At 44.8% G+C, this 21,997-nt stretch overlaps 2 pseudogenes; both read left to right on the top strand.

Annotated features, from left to right (window-relative positions):
• The first annotated feature begins 11,584 nt into the window (after positions 1-11,584).
• LOC116374253 (uncharacterized) lies at positions 11,585-11,751 on the top strand (annotated as a pseudogene).
• Positions 11,752-12,034: 283 nt separating this feature from the next.
• On the top strand, positions 12,035-12,177 carry LOC116374256 (uncharacterized; annotated as a pseudogene).
• The last annotated feature ends 9,820 nt before the right edge of the window (positions 12,178-21,997 follow it).

Here is a 21,997-nt window from a genome sequence, read left to right as displayed (position 1 = left end):
CGAAGTCTGTGGGATTAGAAAGAGACATTGATGAGGTTCCTAGGTTGTGTATAAGTCGCTCACCTGGTCCTCCAAAGATGGTAGTTCACACCTTTGCTCTGCCATAGACCTGTGTGTTAGCGTCAAGGGGCGGTAGGCTCATCCTCTCTGGTTTTAAGTGCCATGTTCAGGAGATGTCCGAAGCAAGGGTGTACACTTGGGGGGTTGGAGCCAGCCCCTGTAGAGATCTTTCTGAGGGGGTTTGTGGTCATGGCAAGCGAATAAAGATGAGTGGGTAGCTGTCTTCTCTCGCTCTCCCATTGACTGGTATGGGGTGTTGGGAGCAGTTAGCTCTGGTTGTAGTAGGTTCATTTCCATATTGAGTGTGGGCCTTCCCAGGGTCCAAGGGGTGTTTGGGGCAGGTGTCCACCTTCCTAGGTAGGTGCTCATGTTTGTTTCATACTTACCTTTTGAAGTTGGGTGTCTGTGTTATCGATTCTACATAGTCTTCCATTGTAGTGAAAGAGAGTGGTGGGCTATACTGTTGTTCTGTTGGTCTTTGCTCCTTGTCTGTGTGGGACAAAACTCTGAGGCTATAATAGGATGACGTTTACCCTTGTGGGGTTGTAGTCCACCCATTGCTAACTCCCTGGGAGGTGTTTTTCTATTTTTACACTGTGGTTGAATTTCAGGTAGTTGTGCTGTGCTATTGGTTTCCCATATGTATTCATTGTACCGGTAGAGAGCGGTGGGCTATATCAGCGTGTTGAAGACTTAAGCTTCTCAGGGGTCCCAATCCTAGGGCTATAGGAGGATGAAGATTCCTCCCGTGAGGTTGTCACCAGTCTGGTGTTTTGTTCCTCCGAGGTGTTTTTCTATTTTTGCACTGTTGTTGAAGTTGTGTAGTGGTGTCAATTCCATAGCTTTCCATTCTAGCGGTAGCAGTGAAGTGCCATGCTGAGTTCAAGAAGAGTTGGATCCTCGTAGGTGTGGGTTTAAGAAATCTGTTGTGTTGTGTTACAGCTCCTTTGGTTGTGTGGTAGTAGCTCTGCTCTGGTGTTGGGGATAGTGGTCTCTTATCTTGAGTTGTGTCTATCTGTTGGTGGTGCTACCCATGCTAGAGCGACTACTTACCTAGGGTTGGCACATAGGAGGTGAGGATAATACATACCTGCATGGGTCTGGTGGTGTTCCTGATGTTTTGAGATGGCCTGTTTCAGGGAGGTCTTGTTTTTGAGCCTCTCTTTTCTCTCCTCTCCTTTTAAGTGTTCATCATCAGTCATCAATCCAGGTGCCAAAGCCATCACTTTCCAAATAATGTGGTTGTCAAATGTGGGGGTATTTATTAATAGGTGGAGTGTAGGTGAGGTGGGTGTCTTGTTGGTGGTGTCCATTGGTGATGGTCTCTTTTTGTTGTGTTCTCTGTTGGTGTAGGGGGTCTGTGGTCTTGTTTGTTTTGTCCTTTGGTGTGAAGTGGGATCTTGCCTTTAGTTGTAGAAGCCGTTGTTTTCTGTCCAGTCCTGTAGATGTCTTGGTTGGAGTTCTAGAAGAGCTGTGCCGGGTCTTTTGTAGTGTAGATCTCTGTTGTAGATGTAGATAAGGTGCCTGGGCTGACTGTGTCCAGGCCCTCTGACGCCCAACGCCAAGGTGTCTGGCCATGGTTAGGTTGTTTGTTTGTCAGGGAATCAACAAGGTTGGTCTGATGCTTTCAAACTGATGCAGAGACCGGGGGGAGGGATGCAGAGACCGGGGGGAGGGTTGCACTCCGCTTGCCGAAAGGGGGAGTTGAGGGGTCTGGGCACAGATCCGCCCAGGTTGTAGAACCCTATAGTTACCCGCTTTTAGTAGAGTTGGTTTTGGGGTGCATTGGTTTTAGGAGTCTTCATCCTTGGTCATACGTACATTTTAAGTCCATGTAGGGGGTAGGGTTAGGGTGGGGGTAAGAGTGAGGTTAGGGTTAGGTTGTTTGTTTGTTTGGGAATCCACAAGGTCGATCTGATGCCATTTTAAGTCTATGTGGGGTTAGGTTTTATATTTGGTAGGGTTAAAATAAAAACATTTTTTTTAGGTGCACAGGCCTGTTCCTATGTGCCCCTCCAATGTCTCAATAAAATGTGTTATTCAAATGCAGTACTTTCAAATAGTCGCTAGATGGGAGCATATGATCATAAATAAAACAAAGATGGTACTGAGAGTCTTAAACAACTAAAGACAGCAGTTCTCTTTAAATTGTCCCTGAGACACCGAGCGTTCATAGTCATTATTTGAATGTTTGCACACTTCAAAAGAAAAATCAGCCAGGTGCAGGTTTCAAGTACTCACTTCGTCCGGTGAGAAAAGGTCCTCATCAAACTGGGATGCTGGACCAGCAGCCTCCGAGGCCCCACCAACCTTCCCACCACCCACACCGCCCTCCTGAGAACCCCAAGACACGGGGTTGGGGATGGGGCGGGGGGGGGGGTCCCGGCATCCCAGAACTAGCCTAAGACACCCCATCCCCGTCTGGAAAAAACAGCTGAAAGAGCGGGAGAGATGGACCCCGTGAGGACAGGGGAGACACCTCAGCAGTACCGACCATCTCCCCAACCCCTCGTACATCCACTGACAAGGGCTCTTGACCCGGTACCTCTGACGGCTCCCCATCCAATGCATCCTCCTGTGGATGGGGGGGGGTCCCGGCGTCCCAGAAAAAGCCTGAGACATCCAATCTCCATCGAGCATACACAGCGCAGGGGTCACCAGGTCTATGTCCATCGGGATGAGTGGGAGAGATGAGACCCACGGTGACAGGGGGGGGGGGGGGGGTCACCTCTGTGGGTCACCTCTGTGGCACTGTTCCCATTCGCTCTCATGCCCCAACCCCTCCAGCCCACTCTGGCCCTCTCCCATCTCGAGGGTGAGCCTCTTCTTTTTCTTCCTCCGAGCCTCACCCGAGTTCAAAAACAGCCCTGACTCCTGCAGGGCATGCTGGGCTGTGGAGGCATCCCTCTTTGTTCTTGGAGTGGCAGGCAAGGGAGAGATGGACCCCCATTCCGCCGTCCTCATTTGTGAGACCTGGAGCTCCCCCACGAGGGCCCCAAACGCCTCTTCATCGATGTAGACTTTGTCGAGGGATGAGCCCAACTCCACCAACCTCTCCCGTCGGCCTACTAATGGATTGAGTACCCGTTGACATCTGGGTCTCCGGGACCACCTCCAACTCCACCGAAGCCCTCTCCTCCAAAATGACCTTACCCCCGATGTTTGGAGCTGGCAAGGACCGGGCTTGCTTCTCTGGTTCCCCACTCACCATCCTCCTTGCTGCCTCTCCTGGCCTCCCCTTCTCCTCCAAGCCCTTTCCGCCGGCAATCCTTCCCCCAACAGCCGCTGCTGCATACGTTTGCTGCCTCGCCGGGCACTCGCGAAATAGGTGCTGTTTACTGCCACACTCATGACATTCTTTTGGTGCCGTACAATTTTTGACCTCATGTTCCTCTGACATGCAAAACCTGCATTTTACCAGCCCACATGAGCCTGTTCAATGCCCGTACTCCCTGCATTTCCTCTATCCGACCCTAATGAAAACACCTCAGGTGAATGCAAAAAGCCCTCAAACCTACCCGGATCTTCCCTTAGGAGAACCTGGAACTGGATGCGGCCATTCCAGAAGCCCAGTGAGTCCTTCACGTACCTGGCTCCCGATGGATACAGTCGCCACTGCGATGTAACGTCACATATCCGCCTTCTTGCCAGGCACACGATGTTGACAAAGGTCTTTCCCCCTTTGCCTTCTTTACCCTCTCCATTATTCCATCACTCTTACATTCCGTGTAGAAAGTTACATCGCATGCCTCCTCCATTGAGTTCCCCTGCAGGCATATCACATCTGGGACCTTCAGAGATAGCGCCCCCATCCACACGGTCCTCGCAAAGGTGTCCCTCGGCATCCTTCTTACTTCCATGCAAATCTTATGGTGTTCTTTAGTCCGACTCTCGAAACCGAACATGTGTTCCCACTACCTGCCATATCGGTATGGCTGTAGTTTAAATTTGTTTTGATTATTTTATGCAAAAAAACTGAAACTCACCACCCATCGGCTTTTAACTCAGCAAGCTTTGAGGCACCGCAGTACCGAGCTTGATCGGAGCCAAAAGGCTGAGAAGCGATAAGCCACAACTTGACCCCTGCACCCGCTGGGCACCCGGGGGTCTCGGCAGACCTCAGCGGTTTCGCAAAAGTTGGCTCCGCCCCCTCCAACAACAGGCAGGTGTTTGTTTTTTTAAGTTGCCAATGCGTCTTTAAGTCACTAGCTCTTTACGCCTAGTGTGACTATTTGTTCAAAGCCCGACAAATGCGATGGCTTGAACTCAATTGCCCAAGCGACTACTTTGAGTGGAAAAATTGCCCCGGTCAGCCGGCTTGAAGTCTAACGCCTGAGCAAAAAGTCTCCAGAGTCAATTCCTTCAAAAAGTATGATCTTTGTCCCCATCCCATGTGCAGTTGCAAAAGATAGTCTGGCTTTTTATGGTGGTTTTGGAGCAGTGGCTTCTTTTTTGCTGAGCGGCCTTTCAGGTTATGTCGATATAGGACTCATTTTACTGTGGATATAGATCATTTTGTAACGGTTTCCTCCAGCATCTTCAGAAGTTCCTTTGCTGTTGTTCTGGGATTGATTTGCACTTATCGCACCAAAGTACGTTCATCTCTAGGAGACAGAACGCGTCTCCTTCCGGCTGCATGGTCCCATGGTCTTTATACTTGTGTACTATTGTTTGTACAGATGAACGTGGTACCTTCAGGCACTTGGAAGTTGCTCCCAAGGATGAACCAGACTTGTGGAGGTCTACAATCTTTTTTCTGAGGTCTTGGCTGATTTCTTTTGATTTTCCCATGATGTCAAGCAAAGAGGCACTGAGTTTGAAGGTAGGCCTTGAAATATAACCACAGGCACACCTCCCATTTGAATTAAATGATGCCAATAAGCCTATCATTAGCTTCTATAACCATGACATTCTCTGTGCGTTTTGAACATCTTGGAAAAATCCAGACAACTTAGTGTATGTCATCTTCTGACCCACTGGAATTGTGATTCGGGGAATTAAATGTGAAATAATCTGCCTGTAAACAATTGTTGGAAAGATTACTTGTGTCATGAACAAAGTAGATGTCCTAAACAATTTGCCAGAACTATAGTTTGTTAACTAGAAATGTGTGGAGTGGTTGAAAATGAGTTTTAATGACTCCAACCTAAGTGTATGTAAACTTCTGACTTCAACTGTGTGTGTGTGTACACTAATGCCCAGCCATCTCACCCCAGGGCCTTTTTATTACAGGTGGGAAACCAAGGAGTCTACAACTCTGGCCGGGTGTACCCGGACCCCTGGCTCATGCGTCAATGCCGTGGAGTGCACCTCCCTAATCCCCCCTCCGGTTTCCACATGGCAGAGATGGAAGTGGATCAACCGACTCTACAACTAGCAAAGAACCTAACCCTAACCCGGGTTCGCATCCCACCCTTAAAAGCAGTAGGCCAGGCCTCTGGAAGGCTGAATTTTTTTAAAGTCATGAATAAACAAGTTCATGCTCTAAAATCAAATCTGTTGGTTTTAGTACTATTTCTTAACAGAGAAACCTACGCATTTATCCATCAAACCCCCTTTCTTTCCTTTAAAATTGACATGTTTTGGATTACAACTAAAAAGGTTCAACCCCTCCCCACTGCCCTATCCCCATTTCTCATTTAAACCCTCCAGTGTAATGGTTTTTAAAACTCTGATCCAATTGCATTCTGCTGCCCCTTGCTGTCTCCCGGTCCACCCAGGACCAGACTGCAGACCCGATACACTGAGGCTGGTCTTGAAAGTGATTAACCAGTACTGTCTGTAATTCCAGATGTTGTTTCAACTGGGTTTCTATTGGATGTTTTGTTTGACCGATATAGGGTTTATTGCATATTGTACAGGTGATAATATAGATATCATTGGAGGTGTTATCTGTGATCGGGGCAGATGTGTCACTGTGGGGATTGGAGTTTAATTTTCTGTCTGTAGTTGGTGTTATGGTGTTTGGGGGGTTGTGGTGGTATGTCATTGAACTTTGCCTGACTGAGTAAGTCTGAGATTTGTATTCTTCCTGAATGCTGAAATGATTCTGTAAGGTTGAAGGGGTAGGTAAACCTGTTGTGCTATGGAGAAGTTGTGTTTTATTGCAATGACTATGTGAAAACGTTGATACCAAGGGGATGAGTATTTTCTGTTCGAGGGATGATGAGGAGGAAGGGTTAAGGTTGGGAACGGGATGCGAACCTGGGTTAGGGTTAGGGTCGGGGGTGGGAGTGGGATGCGAACCCGGGTTATGCTAAGGGGTTAAAACCTCTTGGTGTTAGGGTGCGCTATTTAAATTTTTGGATGAAAAACGTTCCTGTTTTAAACAAGAGATTTTGTCACGAGAAGATGCTCGACTATGCATATAATTGACAGCTTTGGAAAGAAAACACTCTGGCGTTTACAAAACTGCAAAGATATGTCTGTGAGTGCCACAGAACTGATGTTACAGGCGAAACCCAGATAAAAATCCAACCAGGAAGTGCCGCATTTTTTGAAACCGCCTCATGCCAATGACTCCTTATATGGCTGTGAATGAGCTACGAATGCGCTTACGTTTTCCAGGTATTCCCCAAGGTGTATTGTGATGTATTTTCATGCATTTCCATTGAAGAATAGCCGTAAGGGAGCATATTTAGCAAGTGGTCACATGGTGTCTCCCGCAGAAAATCTTTCATAAAATACTTAGGTAGCCATTTTTCCAATCGCTTCTTATGAGAAACCAATTGCCTCGACGGATATATTATCGAATATATATATATGTTAAAAACACCTTGAGGATAGATCCTAAACAACGTGTTGCCGTGTTTCTGTCGATATTATGGAGCTAATTTGGAAAAAGTTTGGCGTTGTAGTGGTAGCATTTTCTGGTCGATTTCTCAGCCAAGCATGATGAACAAACGGGAGCTATTTCGCCAACAAAAATAATATTTTTGGAAAAAAGGAACATTTGCTATCTAACTGGGAGTCTCCTGAGTGAAAACATCCGAAGTTCTTCAAAGGTAAATTATTTAATTTGGTTGCTTTTCTTATTTTCGTGCAAATGTTGCCTGCTGCCAGCAGAGCCTAGCATAGCATTATGCCATGATAAACTTACACAAATGCTTGTCTAACGTTAGCTGTAACGCATATTTTGAAAATCTGAGATGACAGTGTGATTAACAAAAGGCTAAGCTTGTGTTTGAATATATTTCATTTGCGATTTTCATGAATAGGAAAGGTTTCTAAGGTTATTTGTCCGCTGCGCTATGCTAATTCGTTTGAGGCTATGATTACGTTCCCGGATCCGGGATTGCTAGTCGCAAGAAGTTATCAAACATATGTTTTACCTTTTGTTTATTGCAGGAGGCTGTTGCAGTACCTCCAGTTTTGTGGAGTGTGGGTGGTGTCCACTCATCAGGGGTCGGGATTTTGTTTGGGACAAGGAAGGTGAGGGTGGAAGGCACGTACGTTGCGATGCAGGGGAGGGTTTTTGGGGTGGACATAGAGTTAGAGAGGTATACGGGCCACAGACGGTGCCAGAGAGAAGGGAGATGGTGGAGAGTCTGGCACCTCTGTGTGCCACAAACAGAGTTTTGGTAGTGGGAGGGGATTTTAATGTAGATTTAGGAGGGGTGGGGGATAGTAGCGTGGGGGACATAACCGGACTTATGGAAAGCCATGATCTGGTGGATGGAGGCCTTAACACTACTCTGGCACTGGCAGGTCCCATGGGGGTCGTGTGGAGGCTGGACTATGTTTTTCTACCCAAATCCTTGGGGCTTTTGTCTGGGAGTCTGTCTGCCTATTCGGTAGGGGGTACTGGAAGCTCGACCGGGACATCCTGGAGGAGCGGGCTTTTGTCAATGCTTTCTGGTTTTTTTTCGGGGGCTGGAGGGTCTCCGGCCTATTTGCAGAGGGGTTTTGGAATGGTGGGAGGTAGTTAACCTCTCTAGGGTAAGTGGGACGCTAGCGTCATATTTATAAAATGCTTTTCAGCGAAAGCATACCTAGCCCAGAACATAGCCCAGTTGACAAATTATTACAAACAGTAACCAGCCAAGCAGAAGCGTTACAAAACTCAGATAAAATTAATCCCTTTGATGTTCTTCATATGGTGTTAATCAGAAGACATTCATTTACTCAATAAATGTTCCTTTTGTTCGATGAAGTCTCTTTATATCCAAAAACCTCAGTTTTGTTAGCGCGCTTTCTTCAGTAATCCACAGGCTCAAACTCAGTCAAAACAATGATACAAAAAAATCCACATTTTATATGTAAAGTTCATAGAAACATGTCAAGCGATGTTTATTCAACCCTCAGGTTGTTTTTTAGCCTAAATTATCTATAATATTTCAACTGGACAATAACGTAGTCAATATAAAAGGTCAACAAGAAATGCACAAAACTCCAACACGTTAGGGTTCCACTCATTCAGACTGCTCTTACTCCCTCATTTATAAGAATACAAGCCTGAAACGATTTCTAAAGACTGTTGACATCTAGTGGAAGGCATAGGACCTGCAATTTGAGTCCTAAGTCAATGGATACTGTTACGGCTTTCTAGTGGTGAAGGAGAGTCGGACCAAACTGCAGCGTGTAGATTGCGATCCATGTTTATTTAAACAAACGTAAACACGACTAAACATTACAAAACAATAAACACTACAAAACAATAAACGTAACGAAAACCGAAACAGCCTATACTTGTGTAACCTAACACATAGACAGGAACAAGGACACTAAGGACAATCACCCACGACAAACTCAAAGAATATGGCTGCCTAAATATGGTTCCCAATCAGAGACAACGATAAACACCTGCCTCTAATTGAGAACCACTCCAGACAGCCATAGACTTTGCTAGATAAACCACTACGCTACAATCCCAATACTAACACCAAAACAAAACAAAACACACCCCAATACAAAAACCCCATGCCACACCCTGGCCTGACCAAATACATAAAGATAAACACAAAATACTTTGACCAGGGCGTGACAGATACTGTAATGGCAATGAATAGAAAACTACAAAACCAAAAAATTAACTACTTCCTGAATGTTTTTTTCTCAGGTTTTTGCCTGCTAAATCAGTTCTGTTTTACTCAGACAATATTTTAACAGTTTTGGAAACTTTAGTGTTTTCTATCCGACTCTACCAGTTATATGCATATCATATCTTCTGGGCCCCGAGTAGCAGGCCATTTAATTTGGGCATGCTTTTCATCCAAAATTCAGAATGCTGCCCCATACCCTAGAGGTTAATTAACCTTTTGTGCCTAGGGAGCAGTGTTTTCATTTTTGGAAAGATTTTGTCAGGACAAGATGCTAGAATATGCATATAATTGACAGCTTAGGATAGAAAACTCTAAAGTTTCCAAAACTGTAAAAATATTGTCTGTGTATAACAGAACTGATATTGCAGGCGAAAGCCTGAGAAAAATCCAGGAATATTTTCTAGGAATATTTATGTCCGTTGCGTTATGCTAATTAGTGTCAGTCGATGATTATGCTCCCGGACCCGGGATGGGGAGTCACTACAGGTTTTAAGGTAAGAATTAGGGTATTTATTATTGGGTTTTGTAAGAGGAAGGGGGGAGAGAGGAGAGAAGGGAGGTGGAGCAGCTCCAATGTTTTCTTGATCTCAAGTACGAGGCGGGCAACCTCGGTACTCCGATGAAGGTTGAGCGCGCTACCAGCCTCAAGGCTCAGCTCTGGGAGGTGCCGTGCCTTCCTGCAGCATGCACACTGAGTTTATAGAGCAGAATGAGCCCTGCTCTGCAGTGTTTTTCAAATCAGTTATGGAAAAGCAGGTAAGACAGGTTTTTTATGGGGTGAGGGACGGACAGGGTAGGGTAGTTAGGGAGCCGGAGCAGATGGTCAGGGTGGCAACTGACCATTTCCGGGGGGTTTTCCAGGAGAAGGTAGTAGAAGAGGAGGGGACCGTGTTCTTAGAACACTTGTCCCGGCGTGTGCCAGAGGACATTAGAAAGGCGATGGAGGCCCAGATAACACTAGAGGAGGTGGAAAGGGAAGGTGCACGGGCTGCCGGCTGAGTTTTACCTCAAGTTTTGGGGTATGCTTGGACCGGTGGTCCTCGAAGTCCTGACGGCCGTTCTCGAGACTGGAGTCCCGGGCAGGTCGATGGCTGTAGGCGTGCTGTCCCTCTACAAGAAAGGAGACGCCGCCGACCTTAGCAACTGGCGGCCCATGACCATGCTGTGCGTAGATTATAAGATACTAGCTAAGGTCATGGCAGACCGTTTGCGCACAGCCCTTCCCTACGTTGTCCATGAGGATCAAATGGGGTCCATTTTGAGACCTCCGGCTCCGCGACACTGAACTGGAACATGAGAGTTGCTGTGGTGCAGAGGAAGCTGGCAATGTGGAAGGTCAGATCCTTGTCTATCTTGGGCAAGGTCCTGGTCCTGAAGGTGGATGTACTGCCTTCCCTTCTGTATTTGGCATACATCTATCCATTGCCAGTGAGCATGAGGAGGGGGCTAGTAAGGCTTGTGTTTCAGTTCATGTGAGCGGGCAGGTATGAGTATGCCGCCAGGGCTCGCTTGCTCTAAACCATTGGGGTGGGAGGGAGGGGAGTTCCACACTTCCCACTCAAGCTGGACTCTATTTTGTTTTTGTTGACTGAGCTCGCTAATCCAGTGATTTTATCCCTCCGGTTATTTCCTGCAGGTGTTCTTCTCGTACTAGGCGAGAATTGTAATGGTGCGGACCAACATGGGTCCTCGGGCTGAACAGCTACCGTTGCACTTCAGCCATGCGGCGACGTGGCTACGCGCGCATCCCGAGGTTGAAGTCGCCCGAGTAGGTTTGGACCACAGACGCCTGTACGAGGAGGTCAGACGGACTGTTTGTGCGCCACCCTGTTGTGGGTACCACTGCTCTGGTCTGGTAGACCATAGAGGTGCGGGGCCTAGACAATCGTCTTAAGGATCTAAATTGGTTAAGCCTCCAAGTGCTTGCCGGTACGATCCATCATGTACCGGCATAGCTTGGCACGATCCCTCCAGTGCCCGAGATCAACTTGTGGTGGGGAGGAGACGATAGGCCACATGTACTGGGACTGTGCTTTCGCAGGAGTAGTGTGGGCCAGGGCTCAGGGGTTGCTAGGAAGAGTGCAGTTTTTTTTTAAAACATGGGCGAGGGTGGAGAGAGGGGTAGGGAGTGCAGGGTTGGTAGGTAGGGACCGTTTTCTGTTGTGGCTGATTAGCAGTCTTTTTAAGAAAGGGCTGTGGGATGCCAGGCAGGGGCTGGTTAAGTCGGGGCAGACTGGGAGGTGGAGATTTGAGGAGGAGGATAAGGAGGAAGGAGAGGAAGTGGGGCCACCATGCCGCCTTAGAGCGGTGAAAAGGGGGGTTGGGGCTGGTAAGGTAGGTTTTGTGGGTTTTGGATTGCTTATGTTTATTGATGGCCTGTTTTTTTTTTTAAAGGGTTTCAGGGTTTTTTGTTACAAGTTTTGATATGGGCATCTAATATGTTAAAAGAAGTGTGAATTGTTCACCGTGTAAATGTTTGAATAAAAGCTTTGAATCATCTGTTCTTATCAGGTTAATATCTGATCCGTTCCCCATCCGGGGACTACATATTAAATGGATTTTTCGAACAGGGAGTCGGAAATGGGGCTTACTCCGTCCGCTCCAAGCATTGACCCGGTATTGCAGGACCTCCGGGAATGGTGTAACACTTTTCTCCCATTGTCAAGGAACAAAATACACAAAGCTATGCAAACAGCTATAGCAGAAGAAGAAACATCTCAACTGAAACGGTCCTCCGTTTCCCTCATAGAAATAAAAAACATTGACCAGGATGGTGTCTGTTTTTGACCTCCCCCCAAGAAATACAATCACTTCACCAGGATAGGGTGTGTCTGACTTTTTACACCACAGTCCTTGGAAGAGTGGGTTCGGGGAACACCCGCGAGAACCCGGACTTGAGTGCACAGAGTGTTTCTCGGGCGCCGACCTCCATACGACTCTGGTTTCTCTTCATTACGCACAAGCCTTTCGCCTTTTACACAAGCCTTTCGCCTTTTACTTTCGCCTTTTACCTCCGTGGAGAGGAACACTTGCGAGTTCAATGTATTTTTGGAGGGGCTTTGCTTCTGGCAGAGCCCGGTATCTTGTTTCAAGAGAAATTGACAGAGATGACGCTGAGACTTTTTGCTCAGGCGTTTGACTTCAAGCCGGCTGACCAGCGTATTTTCCCACTCAAAGTAGTCGATCGGGCAAGCCCGACGACGACTGGCTTATTTGCCGGGCTTTGAACAAATAGTGGCGCTAGTCGTAAAGAGCTAGTGACCTAAAGACGCATTGGTGACTTTAAAAAAAAACACCTGCCTGTCGCCAGGGAATCGTTGGGTGGGGAGGAGCCAACTTTTGCCAAACCGCTGAGGTCTGCCGAGACCCCGGGGGCTCGGCGGGTGCAGGGGTCCATTTTGTGGGTTATCGCTTCTCTGTCTTTTGGCTCAGATCAAGCTTGTACCGAGGTGCCCCAGAGCTTGCTGAGTCGAGTTGAAGATAGAAGGGCGATAAAGTTTCTTTGTTGGAAACTGGTTGGTTTTTGTTTCCAAACTATTTTCTTGAGCGCATTTATCCAGGAGGAAATGGCGTGAATTTCCAGCAGGTCGGTCCCCGGATTGAGCTCGCTGAGTCGGATTGAGCTCGCTGAGTCGGAAATGGGCCTTACTTTGTCCGCTTCACGTGTTGACCTGGTATTGCAGTACCTCCGGGAATGGTGTAACACTTTTCTCCTATTGCCAAGGAAAAAAATAGACAAAGCTATGCAAACAGCTAGCAGAAGTTACCTGACATAACTGGTCGCTTTTGTATTGTTCTGTGACAGACCGTGATTCTGTTTCCGGAATTTCCGGTCACAACTTGCAGACTTGTTTACGTGTTGCTGTGTGTTTTGTTGCCAACCTTACTTTGCTACCTGACAACTTTACGGTTTTAACTTTTTAAATTATAAAATTTATATTTTTGGTTTTTCCCTCAACTTTTTATTTTCATTCAACTTTTTCACTCCGGACGCTTTATCTGGACATGGTTCGTCAGGACCTCCAAAAGCCGAAGCTAAGTAGTAACATTAACAACATGATGCCTTCTAATTGCAGTCGCTGTACTCATAATATACAGGAGAACGATCGCCTTACGGCGAGGATAGCTGTGCTACAAGCTCAGCTTCAGACACAATCGTTAGGCAAGGGTAATTTCAGTGTAGGAAAGGATGAAACAGCGCCTGTGCCACCAGTAAGTACAGATAGTAACATTAGTATAAATCCCCTCACACGGTCCCCGCAGCCGGACAACTTTCTCACGGTTTCTGGAGGGAAATGCTGTAGGAATGCTCAACCAGGGTTTTGCTCATTCAGCTGACAAACTTTCAACCGGTTTTCCCCATTAAGCAGCGAGTCGGAGTCAGAGGCCGAGCCTTCTCTTGTCTCTACTCCTCCCGTTACGGGGTCTGAGACGCCGAAGCTTCCCACCATTAGCTCTGACAAATTGAAAACCCTAGTCATTGGCGACTCCATTACCCGCAGTATTAGACTTATAACGAATCATCCAGGGGGCAGGGCTACTGACGTTAAGGCTAATCTGAAGATGGTGCTGGCTAAAGCTAAAACTGGCGAGGGTAGAGAGTATAGAGATATTGTTATACACGTCGGCACCAGCGATGTTAGGATGAAACAGTCAGATCACCAAGCGCAACATAGCTTCAGCGTGTATATCAGCTAGAAAGATGTGTCGGCATCGAGTAATTGTCTCTGGCCCCTTCCAGTTAGGGGGAGTGATGAGCTCCTAAAGCAGAGTCTCACAACTCAATCGCTGGTTGAAAACTGTTTTCTGCCCCTCCCAAAAGATAGAATTTGTAGATAATTGGCCCTCTTTCTGGGACTCACCCACAAAACGGGACCAAGCCTGACCTGCTGAGGAGTGATGACTCCATCCTAGCTGGAGGGGTGCTCTCATCTTATTTACCAACAGACAGGGCTCTAACTCCCCTAGCTCCACAATGAAATAGGGTGCAGGCCAGGCAGCAGGCTGTTAGCCAGCCTGCCAGCATAGTGGAGTCTGACACTAGCACAGTCAGTGTAGTCAGCTCAGCTATCCCCATTGAGACCGTGTCTGTGCCTCGACCTAGGTTGGGCAAAACTATACATGGCGATGTTTACCTTAGCAATCTCACTAGGATAAAGACCTCCTCCATTCCTGTCATTATTGAAAGAGATTATGATACCTCACATCTCAAAATAGGGCTACTTAATGTTAGATCCCTTACTTCAAAGGCAATTATAGTCAATGAACTAATCACTGATCATATTCTTGATGTGATTGGCCTGACTGAAACATGGCTTAAGCCTGATAAATTTACTGTGTTAAATGAGGCCTCTCCTCCTGGTTACACTAGTGACCATATCCCCTGTGCATCCCGCAAAGGCGGAGGTGTTGCTAACATTTACGATAGCAAATTTAAATTTACACCAAAAAAATGACATTTGTCTTTTGAGCTTTTAGTCATGAAATCTATGCAGCCTACGCAATCACTTTCTATAGCTACTGTTTACAGGCATCCTGGGCCATATACAGCATTCCTCATTGAGTTCCCTGAATTCCTATCGGACCTTGTAGTCATAGCAGATAATATTCTAATCTTTCGTGACTTTAATATTCACGTGAAAAAGTCCACAGACCCACTCCAAAAGGCTTTCGGAGCCATCATCGACTGGGTGGGTTTTGAGTGGGTTTTGAGTGGGTTTTGTCCAACATGTCTCTGGACCCACTCACTGTGGATGCCAGAGGACAAAAATCAGTTAACCACCTAACTGAGGAACTCAATTTAACCTTGCGCAATACCCTAGATGCAGTTGCACCCCAAAAACGTTTAAAAAATATTCAAAAACTAGCTCCCTGGTACACAGAAAATACCCGAGCTCTGAAGGAAGCTTCCAGAAAATTGGAACGGAAATGGCGCCACACCAAACTGGAAGTCTTCCGACTAGCTTGGAAAGACAGTATCGTGCAGTATCGAAGAGACCTTACTGCTGCTCGATCATCCTATTTTTTTTTCAACTTAATTGAGGAAAATAAGAACAATTTGAAATTCCTTTTTTGACACTGTCGCAAAATTAACTAAAAAGCAGCATTCCCCAAGAGAGGATGGCTTTCACTTCAGCAGTGATAAATTCATGAACTTCTTTGAGGAAAAGATCAGAAAGCAAATTAAGGACTCCTCTTTAAATCTGTGTATTCCTTCAAAGCTCAGTTGTCCTGAGTCTGCACAACTCTGCCAGGACCTAGGATCAAGAGACGCTCAAGTGTTTTAGTACTATATCTCTTGACACAATGATGAAAATAAGCATGGCCTCTAAACCTTCAAGCTGCATACTGGACCCTGTTCCAACTAAACTACTGAAAGAGCTGCTTCCTGTGCTTGGCCCTCATATGTTGAACATAATAAACGGCTATCTATCCACCGGATGTGTACCAAACTCACCAAAAGTGGCAGTAATAAAGCCTCTCTTGAAAAAGTCAAACCTTGACCCAGATAATACAAAAAACTTGAATCTTCCATTCCTCTCAACTTTTAGAAAAGGCTGTTGTGCAGCAACTCATTGCCTTCCTGAAGACAAACAATGTATACAAAATGCTTCAGTCTGGCTTTAGACCCCATCATAGCACTGAGACTGCACTTGTGAAGGTGGTAAATGACCTTTAATGGCATCAGACCGAGGCTCTGCATCTGTCCTCGTGCTCCTAACCCTTAGTGCTGCTTTTGATACCATCGATCACCACATTCTTTTGGAGAGATTGGAAACCCAAATTGGTCTACACGGACAAGTTCTGGCCTGGTTTAGATCTTATCTGTCGAAAAGATATCAGTTTGTCTCTGTGAATGGTTTGTCCTCTGACAAACCAACTGTACATTTCGGTATTCCTCAAGGTTCCGTTTTAGGACCACTATTGTTTTCACTATATATTTTACCTCTTGGGGATGTCATTCAAAAACATAATGTTAACTTTCACTGCTATGCGGATGAGACATAGCTGTACATTTCAATGAAACATTGTGAAGCTACAAAATTGCCCTCGCTAGAAGCATGTGTTTCAGACATAAGGAAGTGGCTGGCTGCAAACGTTCTACATTTAAACTCGGACAAAACAGAGATGCTTGTTCTAGGTCCCAAGAAACAAAGAGATCTTCTGATGAATCTGACAATTAATCTTGATGCTTGTACAGTAGTCTCAAATAAAACTGTGAAGGACCTCGGCGTTACTCTGGACCCTGATCTCTCTTTTGATGAACATATCAAGACTGTTTCAAGGACAGCTTTTTTCCATCTACGTAACATTGCAAAAATCAGAAACTTTCTGTCCAAAAATTATTCAGAAAAATGTATCCATGCTTTTGTCACTTCTAGATTAGACTACTGCATAGCTCTACTTTCCGGCTACCCATATAAAGCACTAAATAAACTTCAGTTAGTGCTAAATACGGCTGCTAGAATCCTGACTAGAAACACAAAATTTGATCATATTACTCCAGTGCTAGCCTCCTTACACTGACTTCCTGTCAAGGCAAGGGCTGATTTCAAGGTTTTACTGCTAACCTACAAAGCATTACATGGGCTTGCTCCTACTTATGTCTCTGATTTGGTCCTGCCGTACATACCTACATGTACGCTACGGTCACAAGACGCAGGCCTCCTAATTGTCCCTAGAGTTTATAAGCAAACAGCTGGAGGCAGGGCTTTCTCCTATAGAGCTCCATTTTTATGGAATGGTCTGCCTATCCATGTGAGAGACACAAACTCGGTCTCAACCTTTAAGTCTTTACTGAAGACACATCTCTTCAGTGGATCATATGATTGAGTGTAGTCTGGCCCAGGAGTGTGAAGGTGAACGGAAAGGCTCTGGAGCAAAGAACCGCCCTTGCTGTCTCTGCCTGGCAGGTTCCCCTCTTTCCACTTTGATTCCCTGCCTCTAACCCTATTACAGGGGCTGAGTCACTGGCTTACTAGGGCTTTTTCATACCGTCCCTAGGAGGGGTGTGTCACTTGAGTGGGTTGAGTCACTGATGTGATCTTCCTGTCTGGGTTGGCGCCCCCCTACCCCCTTGGGTTGTGCCGTGGCGGGCTTTGTGGGCTATACTCGGCCTTGATTCTCTGCCTCTAACCCTATTACAGGGGCTGAGTCACTGGCTTACTAGGGCTCCCTAGGAGGGGTGCGTCACTTGAGTGGGTTGAGTCACTGATGTGATCTTCCTGTCTGGGTTGGCGCCCCCCCCTTGGGTTGTGCCGTGGCGGGCTTTGTGGGCTATACTCGGCCTTGTCTCAGGATGGTAAGTTGGTGGTTGAAGATATCCCTCTAGTGGTGTGGGGGCTGTGCTTTGGCAAAGTGGGTGGGGTTATATCCTTCCTGTTTGGCCCTTTCCGGGGGTGTCCTCAGATGGGGCCACAGTGTCTCCTGACCCCTCCTGTCTTAGCCTCCAGTATTTATGCTGTAGTAATTTATGTGTCGGGGGGCTAGGGTCAGTTTGTTATATCTGGAGTACTTATCCTGTCCTATCCGGTGTCTTGTGTGAATTTAAGTATGCTCTCTCTAATTCTCTCTCTCTCTCTTTCTTTCTCTCTCTCGGAGGACCTGAGCCCTAGGGCCATGCCTCAGGACTACCTGACATGATGACTCCTTGCTGTCCCCAGTCCACCTGGCCGTGCTGCTGCTCCAGTTTCAACTGTTCTGTCTGTGATTATTATTATTTGACCATGCTGGTCATTTATGAACATTTGAACATCTTGGCCATGTTCTGTTATAATCTCCACCCGGCACAACCAGAAGAGGACTGGCCACCCCACATAGCCTGGTTCCTCTCTAGGTTTCTTCCTAGGTTTTGGCCTTTCTAGTGAGTTTTTCCTAGCCACTGTGCTTCTACACCTGCATTGCTTGCTGTTTGGGATTTTAGGCTGTGTTTCTGTACAGCACTTTGAGATATCAGCTGATGTACGAAGGGCTATATAAATACATTTGATTTGATAAAGATAATTGGAATTTATGAACATTGATTACAAAATTACTTAACATGTACAAACACTTTTTCATATCAATATTGTACATACATGTGATTGTAAAAGTTTTGTATATTTTGGTTTGGCCCATCGCGGGTTATCTGTATTTCCATACCCCCTTATTGTTCTCTTTTGCCTGACCTTCGGCTACCAAGGTATGTTGTCCTTGGCTCCGATATTGTTCAATATAAAACCGTGGTAATGTTACTCAATGTGCTGTTATGCAACCATAAGTTTGTTACAATGTGGACAAGATAAAAATGTATGTTATAGAAGAAGTTACAGGTCTGTGAGAGCCAGAAATGTTGCTTGTTTGTAGGTGACCAAATACTTATTTTCCACCATAATTTGCAAATTATGTCACGACTCAAACCGAGGGTGGCTCTCCTTCCCGTTCGGGTGGCGCTCGGCGGTCGTCGTCACCTGCCTACTAGCTTCCACGGATTATTTTCTCCCCCTCCTTATGTGTTTATTGATTACACCTGTTTTGAGTTGGTTGTATTAGTTGGGCTTTATTAGTCAGCCGGCCCGCCCGTTTCTTTGTGCGGGATTGATCATTGTAACCCTGGTGTTTGCTACAGACGAACATGTTTGTGTATTTAGTCCTGGACTGTTTTCGTTCCCTGTGTCTGGGACATTTTGTTTGAGCACCCAAAAGTGGGGTGGCCATGGTTCACCGTGTGTGCATTAATGGAACACTATATTGAACTCTCTGCTTTCCTGCACCTGACTTCACCCTCACGACACCCAGTACCTTACAAATAAATTCATTAAAAATCCTACAATGTGATTTTCTGGATTTGTTTTCTCATTTTGTCTGTCATAGTTGAAGTGTACCTATGATGAAAATTACAGGCCTCTCATCTTTTTAAGTGGGAGAACTTGCACAATTGGTGGCTGACTAAATACTTTTTTGCCCCACTGTAACCCCTTCCTAATGAACACACATTATTTAACACTACAAGAAAGACAGGGTAGACTTCTTGCCAGTTATAGTGCCGTATACCTCATTTAGGCAGCAGGGTAGCCTAGTGGTTAGAGCGTTGGACTAGTACCCGGAAGGTTGCAAGTTCAAACCCCCGAGCTGATAAGGTACAAATCTGTCGTTCTGCCCCTGAACAGGCAGTTAACCGACTGTTCCTAGGCCGTCATTGAAAATTAGAATTTGTTCTTAACTGACTTGCCTAGTTGAAAAAAGAAATACATTTAGTCATTATACATTTAAAAAAATCCCATAACAGTGCACCAAAGAATAACATTAGCTATGCAGCTGTAATTAAAAAAGAAAACACACTGAATTATTATTATTTTCAAATTATTAACATCCCCTCATAGTAACAACTTGGAACTAGACTATAGTAACTATAGTAACATCATGGAACTAGACTATAGTAACAGCATGGAACTAGACTATAGTAACAGCATGGAACTAGACTATAGTACCATAGAACTAGACTATAGTAACATCATGGAATTAGAATATAGTAACAGCATGGAACTAGACTATAGTACCATATAACTAGACTATAGTAACAGCATGGAACTAGACTATAGTAACAGCATGGAATTAGACTATAGTAACAGCATGGAACTAGACTATAGTAACAGCATGGAACTAGACTATAGTAACTGCGTGGAACTAAACGATAGTAACAGCATGGAACTAAACGATAGTAACAGCATGGAACTAGACTATAGTAACAGCATGGAACGAGACTATAGTAACAGCATGGAACTAAACGATAGTAACAGCATGGAACTAAACGATAGTAACAGCATGGAACTAAACGATAGTAACAGCATGGAACTAGACTATAGTAACTATAGTAACATCATGGAACTAGACTATAGTAACAGCATGGAACTAGACTATAGTAACATCATGGTACTAGACTATTGTAACAACTTGGAATTAGACTATAGTAACTATAGTAACAGCATGGAACTAGACTATAGTAACAGCATGGAACTCAACTACAGTAACAGCATGGAACTAGACTATAGTAACAGCATGGAACTAGACTATAGTAACAGCATGGAACTAGACTATAGTAACAGCATGGAACTAGTCTATAGTAACAGCATGGAACTAGTCTATAGTAACAGCATGGAACTAGTCTATAGTAACAGCATGGAACTAGACTATTGTAACATAGAACTAGAATATAGTAACAACAAGGAACTAGACTATATCAACTCTAGTAACAGCATGGAACTAGACTACAGTAACAGCATGGAACTAGACTATAGTAACAGCATGGAATTAGAATATAGTAACTGCATGGAACTATACTATAGTAACAGCATGGAACTAGACTATAGTAACAGCATGGAACTAGACTATAGTAACAGCATGGAACTCAACTACAGTAACAGCATGGAACTAGACTATAGTAACAGCATGGAACTAGACAAAAGCAGATGCATGGAACTAGACTATAGTAACAGCATGGAACTAGACTATAGTAACAGCGTGGAACTAGACGATAGTAACAGCATGGAACTAAATGATAGTAACAGCATGGAACTAGACTATAGTAACATCATGGTACAAGACTATAGTAACATCTTGGAACTAGACTATAGTAACTATAGTAACAGCATGGAACTAGACTATAGTAACAGCATGGAACTAGACTATAGTAACAGCATGGAACTAGACTATAGTAACATCATGGAATTAGAATATATTAGCAGCATGGAACTAGACTATAGTAACATCATGGTACTAGACTATAGTAACAACATAGAAGTAGACTATAGTAACAACATGGAACTAGACTATAGTAACTATAGTAACACCATGGAACTAGACTATAGTAACAGCATGGAACTTGACTATAGTAACAGTATGGAACTAGATTATAGTAACAGCATGGAACTAGACTATAGTAACAGCATGGAACCAGACTATAGTAACAGCATGGAATTAGACTATAGTAACAGCATGGAACTAAACAATAGTAACAGTATGGAACTAGACTATAGTAACAGCGTGGAACTAGACTATAGTAACAGCATGGAATTAGACTATAGTAACAGCATGGAACTAGACAATAGTAACAGTATGGAACTAGACTATAGTAACAGCATGGAACTAGACTATAGTAACAGCATGGAACTAGACTATAGTAACAGCATGGAACTAGTCTATACTAACAGCATGGAACTAGTCTATACTAACAGCATGGAACTAGACTACAGTAACAGCATGGAACTAGACTATACTAACAGCATGGAACTAGACTATCGTAACAACATAGAACTAGAATATAGTAACAGCATGGAACTAGACTATAGTAACAGCATGGAACTAGACTATACTAACAGCATGGAACTAGACTATCGTAACAACATAGAACTAGAATATAGTAACAGCATGGAACTAGACTATAGTAACAGCATGGAACTAGACAAAAGCAGATGCATGGAACTAGACTATAGTAACAGCATGGAACTAGACTATAGTAACAGCATGGAACTAGTCTATACTAACAGCATGGAACTAGACTATACTAACAGCCTGGAACTAGACTATCGTAACAACATAGAACTAGAATATAGTAACAGCATGGAACTAGACTATAGTAACAGCATGGAACTAGACTATAGTACCATAGAACTAGACTATAGTAACATCATGGAATTAGAATATATTAACAGCATGGAACTAGACTATAGTAACAGCATGGAATTAGACTATAGTAACAGCATGGAACTAGACTATGGTAACAGCATGGAACTAGACTATAGTAACTGCGTGGAACTAAACGATAGTAACAGCATGGAACTAAACGATAGTAACAGCATGGAACTAGACTATAGTAACATCATGGTACAAGACTATAGTAACAACTTGGAACTAGACTA

Source organism: Oncorhynchus kisutch, linkage group LG5 (assembly GCF_002021735.2).
Source record: "Oncorhynchus kisutch isolate 150728-3 linkage group LG5, Okis_V2, whole genome shotgun sequence".
NCBI classification, from domain to species: domain Eukaryota; kingdom Metazoa; phylum Chordata; class Actinopteri; order Salmoniformes; family Salmonidae; genus Oncorhynchus; species Oncorhynchus kisutch.
This window is presented reverse-complemented; position numbering and strand designations above follow the sequence as displayed.